General features: G+C 47.7%; 1 long non-coding RNA gene and 1 pseudogene across 1 annotated transcript; both read right to left on the bottom strand.

The window, feature by feature from the left end:
• Nucleotides 1–2,486: 2,486 nt before the first annotated feature.
• On the bottom strand, nucleotides 2,487–5,553 carry LOC115287084 (annotated as a pseudogene).
• A 4,197-nt stretch (nucleotides 5,554–9,750) lies between these two features.
• Nucleotides 9,751–13,363, bottom strand: LOC115286643. The gene is made up of 2 exons (XR_003906182.1): nucleotides 12,993–13,363; nucleotides 9,751–10,141 (listed from the first exon to the last, which is right to left on the bottom strand). It is a non-coding gene; the product is annotated as an uncharacterized LOC115286643 (long non-coding RNA).
• Nucleotides 13,364–14,043: the final 680 nt, after the last annotated feature.

The raw sequence follows: 14,043 nt of genomic DNA, 5'->3' as shown, positions 1-14,043 counted from the left end.
GAGGGGAGATTGCGGCCCGAAGGCTGACGGGACATGCTTCCTGCTTCTGTCAGCATCACCCGGATGACCACTGGCCTTGGGAATGGCTTTGGGAAGCTTCTCAGGTTCTACTCCCTCCGCGGGCGCCAGCTTCAGCCATGTTGCCTTCAGCCCTGCCTCCAACACCTCCCCAGATGCCCATTACCCTAGAAACCAACCCGCTGCACAAATTAGGATAACTGGTGTTGCATCTTATTCCTGGCCAGAGCTTGACTGATCAAGGGGCCAGAGAGAACTTACCGGAAGTCACCAGCCGTGTTTTATTCAGCTCCGACTGCAAGCAGGCAGCACAACCCCAGCAGGTGGTGGTACTTGAGCAAGGGCTGTTGAATGAACACGGCAAAAATAGCCTCTCTATTCACCAGCTAAGTAAATTGAGAGCAGTGCCTGAAGGTGAGACATCTGACCCCAACTTTCTCATTAAGCTGTCAAGAAGCTCCCTTCTGCAGAGCAAATGGGCCGAGCCCCTCCTACCCCTCTGGGGAGCTCATGAGGCATGGAACAGGGTTGGCGTGGAGACCATAGTCAGGAGTCAGGGACAGTCAGTCCTCAGGCACGTGGTCCTTAGTCCATGGGGGTTTGGAAACAAGAAGACAGTGTTTAGATTTAAATTATTTTCTAAGGTCATTACCATTTGGCCCACCGCCCACCTAAAGTCTGCCAAAATATTTGTCACTTACTGACTAGCAAGACACTGAGCAGCTTATTCTAGTTTTCTCAGAAAATATAAAACAACATCTTTTATATTCATGCACTGAGGAAATACCACACCCCATTTTATTTATTATTTATTTTTAATTTTTTTTTTTTTTTTTTAGAGAATGACAGTTTGTGCGAGCAGGGGGAGCGGGCTGTGGGAGAGAGAGAGAGATTCCTAAGCAGGGTCCACACTCATCAAGGAGCCCAACTTGGGGCTCGATCCCATGACCCTGGGATCATGACTTGAGCCAAAATCAAGAATCGGATGCTCAACCGACCAAACCACCTAGGTTCAGTTGGCATTCTTTATCAAAATTTTAATCTATGATGAAATCATCCTGGAAAACTCTGACTGCTTTGAATCTGATAGCAAGCAGATGAGAGGCAGGATTTTGACACAAAATATTTTTTTAATGTTTGTTTATTTTTGAGAGAGAGAGAGAGAGAGAATGGGAGCAGAGGAGGGGCAGAGAGAGAGAGAGACACACACAGAATCTGAAGCAGGCTCCAGGCTCAGAGCTGTCAGAACAGAGCCCACGCGGGTCTTGACCCATGGACCGAGAGATTGTTACCTGAGCCAAAGTCGAATGCTTAGCCTACTGAGTCACCCGGATGCCCCAACACAGAATACTTTTGATGCACTTTTCCACCCCAGCACTGTCTCAATATAAGATCCCTCTTTTGGATTGCTCTAACCACCTCCAGACTGGACTTCTTGGCACTAGCTTGGGACACACTGCACACTGTTCTCAGGTATTTTTCCCAATCTCCCTTACTTGGTTCACACAGCTTTGTCACTTACTAGCTCGTAATTTGGTTTCATTATCTTAAAATGAAGTTAATTATAGTACCTATCTCATAAAATAGGTATAAGATCTAAATAAGTGAATGTAGGGAAGTACTTACCTGGTACACTGACACTGAAACCTAAGGGATGGCCATCATTGCTGCACTTGAAAACGCTATTATCATCATGTTGCCTTGGGAATAACATGCAATTCTTAAGCAGATACGGGTTTTCCTTCTCAGAACCTCCAGTTATCTCTGCAGACTCATCCTCCACTTTCTGCCTTTCCACTTGTACCCACCATTACCTGTCTCCTCACCCCGATGACATAATCTACTTTCTTGCTAGAAGGTTCTGTGGGATGGACTTTTTAACACCATTGTCTTTCCACTCTTTTCTTTTCTTTTCTTTCCTTCCTTCCTTCCTTCCTTCCTTCCTTTTCTTTTCTTTTCTTTTCTTTTCTTTTCTCTTCTCTTCTCTTCTTTTCTTTTCTTTCTTTCTTTCTTTCTTTCTTTCTTTCTTTCTTTCTTTCTTTCTTTCTTTCTTTCTTTCTTTCTTTCTTTCTTTCTTTTCTTTTCTTTTCTTTTCTTTTCTTTTTTCCTTTTTGCTGTGTGTAGTTTGTTTATGTCCCAGTAGCCAGACAAGGCTCACAGAATTAAGGAGTCGGGTAGGGGACTTTTGGAGATGACCTCATCCAACGTCCTTATCCTACAGCTCTGGACACCAAGGCACAGTACAGGACATGCAAGGCGACAATCCCAGAATGCACAGAACACCCTCACCCCACCTCCGTTACCAGGTCAAGGGACCTATGTCCATGCTGAGTAAAGGAGGGATATCACCACACCCCAGGAGGGAGAGGAAGATTCTGGGCCCCCCTGACAAGAGATGCTTCCTGTCCTTGACTTGGTGGGGAGTTGAGGAAGCGGATCTGCTCTGTGCCCTGCTCCCGGCCCACCACCCTCCGCCCCTCCCTGCGCAGCCCCCTGGGGAATCTCCCCACCCTAGTCACTGGGAAGGAGAGCAAGCGGAGATGCTCAATGCTCCCTCCTTTCCTGGGGCAGGTGACACAGCGGGTGGGAGAGAGGGGCTGGGGGAGGTAGGAGACACACATCTGCTGTCCAGCAGCGAGGCTCCTGCTTTGAGCACTAGTGCCAGGATGCAGCAAGCCCTGAAGGCGGGAAGAGGTCGGTGTCCTCTCTCAGCTCCACTTCGGGTAGATCTGTCCCCTCCCTGAGCCAGCCCCAAAGAGCCCGTCCAAGCCCAGGAGTAGCTCCCAGGCCCATCAGCAGCTCTCCTTCGCAGGCTTCTTGGTACCGGGGAGGGGAGGGGAGCCTCGAGGTCGCTAATGCGCGCTTCTGTTTTAGCCACCCGGCCCGGCGGGACTTGAATGAGACCTCCAAGCGTTCCTCGCGCAGGCGCATGCAGCCAGACAGGCGCTCGCGCGTGACCACGTGGGGGTACTGGTTCCGCACGAAGAGCGCCACCATCGCCTGCAGCTGCTCCTCCCTGAAAGTGGTGCGGTGGCGCCCGGCAGTGACCCGGGGCCTCCCATGGGCACCGCCAAGGGCAATGGCGCTGCGGGGCCCAGCCTCGGTGGCCGCGGCAGCTGTGTGCCCAGCCCGGGGGACCGGCTCTGGAGGCCCTTGGGGCGTCGCGCGGGGCCCGCAGCAGCAGCAGCAGCGGCAGCAGACACAGGGCGCGGTTTCGGGAGCCCTGTGCTCCCCAGACTCCTTGGGGCTCTGACGGCTGGTGGACTGCGGGCGGCCTGTACTGGGGGGCGGGAGGGGGAGCTTCACTGGGGCTAGTCGGAGAGGATGTGCTCATGTGAGAAGGGGCAGGGCCGCCCAGGGCCCCTGCGGCTCACCGTGCCCCCAGCCACGGCCTTGTAGGCCTGGCCCCAAGGCCTCGGCTGCAGTAATACATACCTGGGGGCGGGGCGGGGGAGCGCTCTAGTCTTTTCCTAGTGAGAGACTTGGCATGTGTTTTTCTTGGTATTTGGAATATTCTCCTTCTGCCTCTTCCTCCAGGACACATCCCTACTTGACCTTGAAGTCCCTCCCAAATGTGAGTCCATAAAGAGGAAACGACTCATGTCCTCTAGGCCTATGGGAGACTTTGTATATGATGTCTCAATAACCGCCCTGTGTGCCACCTCACACACTTACACGCTCGTCTCTCTTTATAGGAATCTACCATCCCTGGAAGGCAGGAAATATACCCCAAAAAGAGGACTTTGGTGCCATTACGTTCAGTTAATGGGCAAGTAAATGGACTGATCAAATAAGACCAACTCAGAACGCACAGAGGGGTCTGGCCATTGCTAGAGGCCTCCACCTGCCAGGGCTGCCCACTGCTCACCGACAGTAGGTGAGACCTTGGGCCGGGTCACTTGTGATGCAGATAAACTAACTGGACCCAATGTTGTCAGTTCATCCTACTACTTTTTAAAAAAATTTTGCTAAAAAGGTGTGTAAATACATAGCACATACCAGAAGTTGGTCCTCAAGGTGACGAATTTTGTAGTTCACAGGTGGGAAACTCAACTACACTAGTGTTTCACACAAGGGTCGTTCCTCCAATGGGAAGCTCTGAAAAATGCAAACATAATCCATCCCTGTTACTACAGAAGTCAAACACAGGGGAAGAATGGTAAGCTGGTGGGAGAAGAGAGGCAAGTGCTGCAAGGTCAGGGCTGCAGAAATGCCAGGAGAACCAGAAACGAGAGGCAATCGGCAGTGAGGCACAGGGCGAGTGGCTCTGACCACGTGTCCAAGAGGCTCCACGTCCACAGTCAGAGCCTGTTTATATCAGTGACACATGAAATGAACAAAGTCAAACAGTGAAAACACTAGCGGTTTTTCCTGGACAAATACCCAGCGTATGTGCCCTGGAAGATACCGCTTTTCATCTATGAAGTTTTTCCCTTTTCCAGACTTGACTACTTCGCGTGCAAGCACAACAGATGATTTTGTCAAAGCAGAGGTGACAGAAGAAGCCTGCAAGTAAAATCCTTCCTACTTATTTTATTTTTTTAATGTTTTTAAACGTTTATTTATTTATTTTTTTTGAGAGAAAGAGCGCAGGTGTGAGTTGGGGAGGGGCAGAGAGAAGGAGAGAATCCCAAGCAGGCTTTGAGCTGTCAGCACAGAGTCCGCAAACCGTGAGATCATGACCTGAGTCAAAACCAAGCATCAGACGCTCAACCGACAGTCACCCAGGCACCTCTCTTCCTACTTACTTAAGGAAGAAAACAAGTGTATGTGTAAAATATTAAAACCGTTTAGTCGTAAGAACTAAGAAGTGTTGGCTAAGATGTGGAGAAAGGGGACCCTCTGCACTGTTGATGGGCATGCAGACTGCGGCGGCCGCTGTGGAAAACGGTGCGGGGCTTCCTCAGAAAGTTACAGACAGAACTACCCTATGACCCAGTAATTCCACTCCTGGGTATTTACCCATAGAAAATGAAGACACTAACTCAGGAGGATGCACCCACCCTGGGGCTTATTTGCAGTGTTCTTTACGATAGCCAAGCTACGGGAGAAGCCCCGGTGTCCTCTGACGGATGAATGGACCAAGAAGTGTTACAGAGAAACAAATACTCTATGGTTTAGTGGAATCAAAACACAAAGGAACCGGAGAACTCACGTGGTTGCCGGAGGGGAGGGGTGCAGGGAAGGGGTGCAGGGAGCGGGGCTCCGGGGAGGACAGTCACAGCACAGGGATCACAGTCAGCGGTGCTGTCACAGTGACGTGTGGTGACACAGGCAGCTCGGCTCATCACATGCTCACCGCAGGCTCACCACGTAGTACGCCCGACACTAATGTGACGTCGTGTGCTAGTTGCACTTTAATTGAAAAATCGTTTTTTAAAGAAAAGAACGAAGAGGTCTGGGATTCTGAGAGTCACTGCAACGTGAGTGGGGCTGGAAACAGCCGTGTGCAAGAAGCGTGTTATATTTGCGCGGCCTCCACAGCGGAGACGCCACCTGCTGCCTGGAGTCGGTGGAGAGCAGGGCGGCGGCCATGCTCGCGGGCTCTGCAACCGAAGCTTGTAGACTTGTCATAAAATACTTGAATAATGATACACAAATGAACTTTAAACATGAGACCGTTCAGCCGGGATGTGAAACGTGTGTTTTTTTTTTTTTAATTAACAAAAATAATGAACTGATTTGGCCAAGTCATCATGAATCATTTAAAATCATGGGTCAACCAGCTAATTCCATTTTCTCTCCTGGTTTATTCCTAGAAGAAAGAGAAAGAGAAACCTTCCTGCTTTTTCTTTCCTGGTTCCCAAGGAGTTCTGTTTACAGGGGCAGTGACCGTTTTCCCATACCTCAGAGAGCTGGGCTGCCTCAGTTTCCCCTGGAGTATAGGCCCTGCCCAGAAGCAGTCAGCCATGGACTCATGTGAGCTGCCAGGACCGGTAATTTTTCCTTGAAACTTAACATGTATGAAAATCAATCCAATAGAGGCTTTTAAAAATAGAATTCTTTCAACAAAAGTGCCCAGGTGAAAAGTATACTATCACCTCCAATTTTTAAGCAGCCATTTTTCTACAATTTTCATCCTGTCTTAGGGAGCACATGAGTCCAGGTACAAGTGCAAGGTCTGGAGGGTCTGCAAACCACAGGGAAGGCTGCCGCCTTGGCCCAAGTCCACTGGCCTGTCCCATTACCCAAGTCAGAACACACACTTGTCCACTCACAGGAGGAAATTTGCATTTAAAAACTGTGGCCGCTGGGGCGCCTGGGTGGCTCAGTCAGTCAGTCGGCTCAGGTCATGATCTCACGGTTTGTGATTTTGAGCCCCACATGGGGCTCTGTGCTGACAGCTCAGAGTCTGGAGCCTGTTTTGGATTCTGTGTTTTTCTCTCTCTTTGCCTCTCCCTTGCTCATGTTCTGTCTCTCTCTGTCTCTCAAAAATAATAAATAAACCCCCCCAAAAAAACCATGGTTATTGAACCTTTGACATTTAGGCCACAAATAACTTTTAATGCTGCTGGAACATGAACGCTGAAAGACAGGGTTCCTCCGGCAACATTGTGACACGTGATCCTAACCCCCCAAGTTTCTCCCATGCTCCCGGTCCTGGTCTTAGCTAATAATAAAGGGCTCTGTTGAATGCATCTGAAGCAAGGAACTTCCGAGGCATATTTTTTTCTTCCAAATCTTTATTTAAATTCCAGTGGGTTAACATGCAAGGTAATGTTGACTTCAGGAGTAGAACCCAGTGATCACCTCTTACATACAATACTCAGTAAGGATATTTTTATTTCCTTGAAAAATAGTGCTCTAAAAGGGAGTGGGGAGGGGCTTTCAAAACTTAAGGACATGAAGCAATGACAGTTAAGTGCTGTCCTGGAGGGACAAGGCCTCAGTTTACCCACCAGCACTGTAGCCCCAGCCTTTTCACCTCTTCCAGAGAGAGGTGAGTCCAGGGAGGCCTGAACCCTCTGCCTTCTCCTCTTCTTCCCCCTCCAAGTTCCTGAGACCCATCCCACAAGAAAAGACGTGCCGTTTTGGGAAAGAATGGCGTCTAGCCAAACTTCGAAGAAACTGAAAAGGCCTGAAGAAACTGAAAAGGCCTGAAATGATCCATCTAAACAATGGGGACCGCGTCGAGAAGGTCTAAGCCCAGCATTCAGCCAGGCAATGTCCCCCCAGCAACCTTTCCCTGCTGGCTGGACTGTTTCCTCAACTACGGTCCATGCAGGCTTTCTCCCTTTCTCCAAGGGCTTGGGAGGATGGTCCTGACCCAAATGATTTGTGAGTCTGACTCAAAAATATCAATTCCTGCAAATTGAGCTCAGAGCATCTACAATGTGCAACCCCTGTCTCGTGGGGACCGTGGCTGTCTCTGCTCCTGCACAGCTATTTGCTAGTTTAAGGCTTTAGCACCTTTACGGACTGTTCCCTCTACCCGCCCTGTGACTGTCATTGTGTGAACTGTGGGCTTTGCTCTGAGGCTCTCGGGTTTGTTTTATTTTGTTTTGTTTTGCTTTGCTTTTTCAATGTTTATTTATTTTTGAGAGAGACAGAGCATGAGTGGGGGAGGGGAAGATAGAGAGGGAGACACAGAATCCAAAGCAGCCTCCAGGCTCTGAGCTGTCAGCACAGAGCCTGATGTGGGGCTCAAACCCACAAACTGTGAGATCATGGCCTGAGCTGAAGTCAGACACTCAACTGACTGAGCCACCCAGGCGCCCCTTGTTTTGTTTTGTTTTTCTGAACCTCACCTGGAGGTCAGTGATTCTTCTTTTTTTTTTTAACTTTTGAGAGACAGAGAGAGAGAGCACAAGCAGGGGAGAGTCAGAGAGAGAAGGAGTTACAGAATCCAAAGTGGGCTCCAGGCTCTGAGCTAGCCGTCAGCACAGAGCCCAATGTGGGGCTTGAACCCACAAACCGTGAGATCATGACCTGAGCCGAAGCCGGGCGCTTAACCGACTGAGCCACCCAGGTGCCCCTGTGATTCTTAACCTTATTTTAGTTGTGGCTCCTTTTGAGAACATGACAAAGGACATCTATCCATCCCCACAAAACAGAGCATGCACACACACACGTGTGTGCACACACAATTTTGCATACAATTTCAGTACGCTCATGGACAATCTCTGGGTTTGGGTCTTACCATAAAAAAACCTCGACTACATAGACAAAGTTGACCCGATATATCAGAGACAAAGTATACCCTATGTTTTTAAAGTCTTAGTGATGAATGGTTCAGAAGTGCACTGGGGCTCAGTTTTTCTGAGACTGCTCTTCAGGAACACACACTGTCCGAGCCAGCCCAATGTGTCGCCTCACCTCAGGCGATTTTCACAGTTTGCAGCCTGAAAGATTCAGGCCTCACCTATTTATCTAGAGGAATGCCAACAAGTCTGCAAATTCTGCTCAAGCTTCCACTTTTCTATTACCAAAACCTAATTTGAGTTAGTTCTTTCTTTTGAAAAATTTCATGACTTACACTTAATCCTCTGTGCTCACGCCTCCCCTGCATCATACTTCTCTTCTCTGGAGGTGAGGAAGAAGGAAACATGATCAGGATAAGAACATCAAATAGTATTTGTGAAATGTCTATGGTGTTCCGTCACGAGTTTCACAGTGGAACTGTGTAATAACCACATTGTTGAAACAATCATTCTCATGTAGAACAGAACTTGAGACGTGAAGAACTTAATGGTGCTGTTAGAATTACTGAGGATTATAATTACTTTTTCATTATGATTGTCCATTAATTTGACCGTGACAATTTAAGTGCAATTGGGCACTTTATGGAGACATTTTTACATTTATATATGGAAAGATACATCTAAAGAAAATAGTACTTTACAAAGCAACTTCAAAGCCTTCTCGATAAAATCTGCTATAAACTGCCAAACCACTCTTGAAGCCTCTTTGAATCAGAAAATTCCTGAATAAAAGGAGAGTAGGTGGAAAAGAACAGTAAGTAGGAAGAGATGTTCCAACATTTTAAAACAAATTCAACATCTCTGAGCAAGTGTACATTCTTCCTGGAGAACACGAAGTGAGGCCGGAGCGTGAAGGTGTGTGTGCAGCTCAAGAGGCGGCCCCCACTGGACACAGCTCTGGAAGCAGACGGAGGCCGAAGCCTCGTCTGAGCATCCCCAGCAGGATGAATGAGTGGGCAGACGCTCGGGATATAAGGGAGCAGAGCCCCAGGGGCTGTTCCTGAACCTTCCCGAGGGAGAGCGGCTCCGGCAGTGATCTGGGGGGCTTTTCCAGGAGCTGTTTCCAGCAAGCCTGTGGCTTTCTTCCTACACCGTAAAGAGTGCTGGCCCTAGATTTTACTTATTCAGGGTGGCCGAGGCAGCCAGATGGAGTGTGGGTGTCCCCGAAATCCCTTTCTGGAGCTTCTGCTACACATGCTTTTCTGCTTCTTCCGTCCCCATTCTTCTCTCAGAAATAACTTGCTAGCCACCCTCCATCCCACCCCTTGCCTGAGCCACGCAGTATTTCCTATTGATCTTTATCCCCAACCCCTCTGCCACCTACCCTCCAGGGAGTCCATTTCCCTTCTAACAGCACCTCTGCCCGCAAGTCCAGGGGCCTGACTGCCCTGAGTCGAGTTCCTTAGTGAGGCCACTCTGCAGCTCCTTCATAGGGTCACCTCAAGGCTCTTCATGAAGACCATTGGAAGTGTACAATTTATTTCAGAGAGGTTTCACCCAATGCCTCTCATTCTAACAAAAGTGGCTCACATTTATTGATTGATTTCCAGTTGTTTACTTTTCCAAGGACTTTACACGAATCTACTCATTTAATCCTCACCGTGAGTGGAGACCCCCTTTGCCTGTTCTTGAACTTGGTGATAATGAAATAGTATAGAACGGATGCTAGCGAGCAGCTTCTTACATTTGACGTTATGTCCGTGAGATTTGTTGACACCGTCGGAAGTGATGGGTTCACGTTTTCACGGGGCTGCAGAATTCCGACAAGTCAACGGACACAGGGTCTCCCAGCCTGAGTGCACAGGAGGCCAGCGGTGCTACAAGCCCCGCCTCCGTTCCTGTTTAATTCCAGGATGACGCTCTCGTGAGTTCTCCACATTCCTTAGAGATGTGTTAATCACAGTTTTAGAAGAAAGGTTGAACTAACAGGGAAGAAGAGGAGAACGTTTTTGGGTGAAGTTACTCGTTTGTGACTGATAACAAATGGGGGAACTCTGAAGCTGTTCTCCCGACTCCCCTCAGGTTTGAAGGTGGAGCCAGACCTTGGGAGAGTTCAGTCAAAGAGAAGGAAAATCGCCTTTGGAAGAAGAGGCCGTGCTTTCAGAGGGCAGAGAACATTTGACTTGTCAGTAATAGTTTTCATTCTCTACAAGTTACACCTCTGAGTTCGCTCCTCAATACTGACTGTTCTTAGATCCTACAAGTTTGCTTGCGGCCAATGTGCCCGCTTCATCCAAATCTCATCTGGATTCATATAAACTGACATTTGAAGACTTAGAAAGCTTGAATAGTCAGCTTTTCCTGATTATCCCCATTCAATCTAAAGTCTTACTTCTGTAAACTGAAAATCTTATGGCTTTGGGGCACCTGGGTGGCTCAGTCAGTTAAATGTCTGAGTATTGATTTCAGCTCAGGTAATGATCCCAGGGTGGTGGGTTTAAGCCCCATGTCAGGCTCTGCACTAGGCATGGAGCATGCTTGGGATTCTCTCTCACCCCCTCCCACTCTCTCTTTCTCTCTCTCTCTCTCTCTGCCCCTCCTCTGCTGGTGTTCTCTCTCAAAAATAAATAAAATAAAATCTTACAGCTTTGACTGCCAAGATACGGCCAAATACTTTGTTCACTAATACCATCAGGAGAGAAAACTTTGAGAATCTGATGAAGCTGCAGAATCATGAGGGAGCTGAGTCAGGATCTCAAGAGAATAGAAAAGAACTCAGTAGTTTTTGCCTTTGTTTTACAGTAAAGCATAAATAACTATATTCTCATTAAAATTTCAGGTAAAAACGAATAGCTTCCTTTATTCTAGCAGAGTTTCCTCTGTGCTCCAATTAGATAAATATTTACTGAGTATCTTCTGTAAGTCCCAGCAACTGGTACCATAAGGGATATGAAAGTAAGTGAGAGATACTTTCTTATAGCAAAGCATTTATAATTGGGAAGAGTTGGTAAGTCAAAATACAAAGATGCAGACATAAATCTGAGAGGATGGGAACTACAGGAAAGGCACCCCAAAAATGGTACAGGAGCAAAAAGGAAAGACAAATGAAATCAAGTTCAGAACAGAGCAGACTGTGGTGAAGCTGTTCTTGGCCTTGAAGGTGAATTTTGGCTACAGACGTGGAGCAGGAAGGAGACTGTACAAGTGAAGAAAGCAGGGCAAAGCCACGGATACTGGAGAAAACAGGACATGTTAGGAGAACAGTAGGTAAGAATGCAGTGCTGGGCTTACGGAGGAGACATGAGTTCACCACTCCTTTTGTGGTCCCAATGTAGAGGCTAGCACCCTTCCCCCAAAGATTGTTTTATTTACTTATTGCCTCAGTTTGCTAGGCCAGGTGTAATAAAATTCCACAGATGGGGTTGCTCAAACAACCGACGTTCATTTCCGCACAGTCTGGAGACTTGAAAGCCCAAGGTCAAGGTGTCGGCAGGGTCAGTTCCTTCAGAGGCCGCTCTCCCTAGTGTTGCCCCCTCTTCTTCAAAGGACACCAGTCATACTGGATTAAGGCCCCCTCCATATGATCCCGTTTTATCCTCCTTAACCTATTTAAAGACTCTAGAAGCAAATACCGTCACTGTTTAAGGTACCATGGGTTAGGGTACAATTCAGTCTATTACAGGTATTTTATAACCTGCGTATCCTGAGAAAAGAGGTCTGGCCTTACTCATATCTGTAGCCCACGTGCCTCAGCCAATGCCTGGAACAGAAATATTTCTTTGCCCACTTTTTGTTAATTTAGAGGCAGGATGCAGACTCTGTAGCTTGGAGTCTGATGATAGAGAAGAGCTGTAGATGCTAGGGAGAGGTTTAAATATTCTAGAATAAAGAATCAAGGTGGGGTCCCTGGTGGGAAGCACTCTGTCACCAGTGCGAGGCATTAGTAGGAGAGAAGAAATGGAAGCAGGAAGGCCAGTTTGGGGTCTCTCACCATGGCCAGGTCAAGGGCACTGAGGACCTGATTGCTGGTGGTTGTTTTGGGGGAGAAGATAAGGAGAAGACCTGGTACAAAGCTCGGGGGCTGGAAGGGGGGAGGGAGAAGGGGTTGCGGGGAAGTGAGATTTGTGAGCTCGATGACTGGAGAGAAGCTCCATTCAAGTCAAGAGATGGTGGTCAAGGTGAATACTGAGAGGCAAGAGGCAGGGAAACTGCAGGGAGGTCACCTCGGGGGGCTTGCAGTGTAGGGACGGACAGACATGTGAGTTTTCCTAGTCCCTTTCCCAGCAGACACTTGGAAACAGGGTCTGTTCTTGTCCTAGGATGAGCATCAGAGGAGGCTGTGTAATGGATGCAGCTTTGTTCTATTCTCTCTGGTATCTGCAGCCCCCGGTCCCATTCCTGGCCCATGTATAATGCTCAACAAATATTCCTGAATGGATGAAATAGTGATTGGGGAATGAGCTGCACTGCAGGGAGGTGGGTGATTGTTAAAATCAGGAGCACAAAAGGAGGGAAAACAGAAGCAAAGTCTCGGGAAATATAGTCTCCCTTACTGACTATAATTTATGGGAAACACAATGGGCAGTCCTCAAAATCAAAGAGACAAGAAACCGTCTCCATATCTACAAAAAAATCTAGGCATTCTGGAGTCACTGGAAAAGATTAACAATACGTTATCCTGACAAATAGCAACACCTAGTGACCAGTCCTAAAACAACATGGGGACTTTTCAGTAGGTTTCTTAGCATTTTCACAGTGCTCTTAAGAGGAAGGAAACTGATGAAAACTGGCCAGTTCTGCTAGTACAGTGACATTTGTATGGTAATAACTTACCGAACACTCTTCTACCCTATTTGGTGACTGAGACAGATATGGTTGAATAAAATCGAGGCTGACATTGCAAAGAGGGCTGGGGTCTGGGCTGCCTGTCTTTGCTCTCTGTCATAGAAATGGTGTGTGACAGGAAGGGGGCAGACAGGAGAAAGCAACCCCTCACCACTGATGCAGAACAAAGATCTATGGAGGGCGGAGCAACCACATGTGGTCATGCACCCACACACTTTCCTCTTGAACCTCAGGTGGAAACCTAACCCAGTTTGTTGATTCCCCCGCTGATCTCCACTGGGATTCCCCTTAGTAATACTTCCCCTTTTCCCTTTCTTTCTTTCTTTCTTTCTTTCTTTCTTTCTTTCTTTCTTTCTTTTTTTCTTTCTTTCTTTCCTTCCTTCCTTCCTTCCTTCCTTCCTTCCTTCCTTTCTTTCCTTCTCTTTCTTTCTTCCTTTCTTCCTTTTCCTCTTTCTCTCTTTCTGTTTATTTAATTTATATCCAAGTTAGTTAGTGTCTAGTGCAATGATGATTTCAGGAGCAGATCCCAGTGATTTATCCCCTATGTCTAACACCCAGTGCTCATCCCAAGTATCCTCCTTAATGTCCCTTGTCTATTTAGCCCACACCCCCATCCCAAACCCCTCCAGCAACCTCAGTTTGTTCTCTGTATTTAAGAGTCTCTTATGGTTTGTCCTCCTCCCTGTTTTTATCCTATTTTTGCTTCCCTTCCCTTATGTTCATCTGTATTTTTTATCTAAATTCCAACATGAGTGAAGTTATATGATATTTATCTTTCTCTGATTAATTTCGCTTAGCATAATACACTCTAGGTCCATCAACATTGTTGCAAATGGCAAGATGTCACTCTATTTGATTGCCGAGTATATACGGGTGTGCCCTCTGCAAGCATGCAGCCAGGGGTCAAGCAGAAGCAGGTGTGGGCAGTCCAGCTTCATACCAGGCCACACACTTTGGGTGGTATCTTTCCCAGGAAGTGCCTTTGTCTCACTCCCATAAAGGTACCAAAGGATCTGGTGCGGGAGGGGGGAGTCCTGTC

Source organism: Suricata suricatta, chromosome 3 (assembly GCF_006229205.1).
Source record: "Suricata suricatta isolate VVHF042 chromosome 3, meerkat_22Aug2017_6uvM2_HiC, whole genome shotgun sequence".
NCBI classification, from domain to species: domain Eukaryota; kingdom Metazoa; phylum Chordata; class Mammalia; order Carnivora; family Herpestidae; genus Suricata; species Suricata suricatta.
This window is presented reverse-complemented; position numbering and strand designations above follow the sequence as displayed.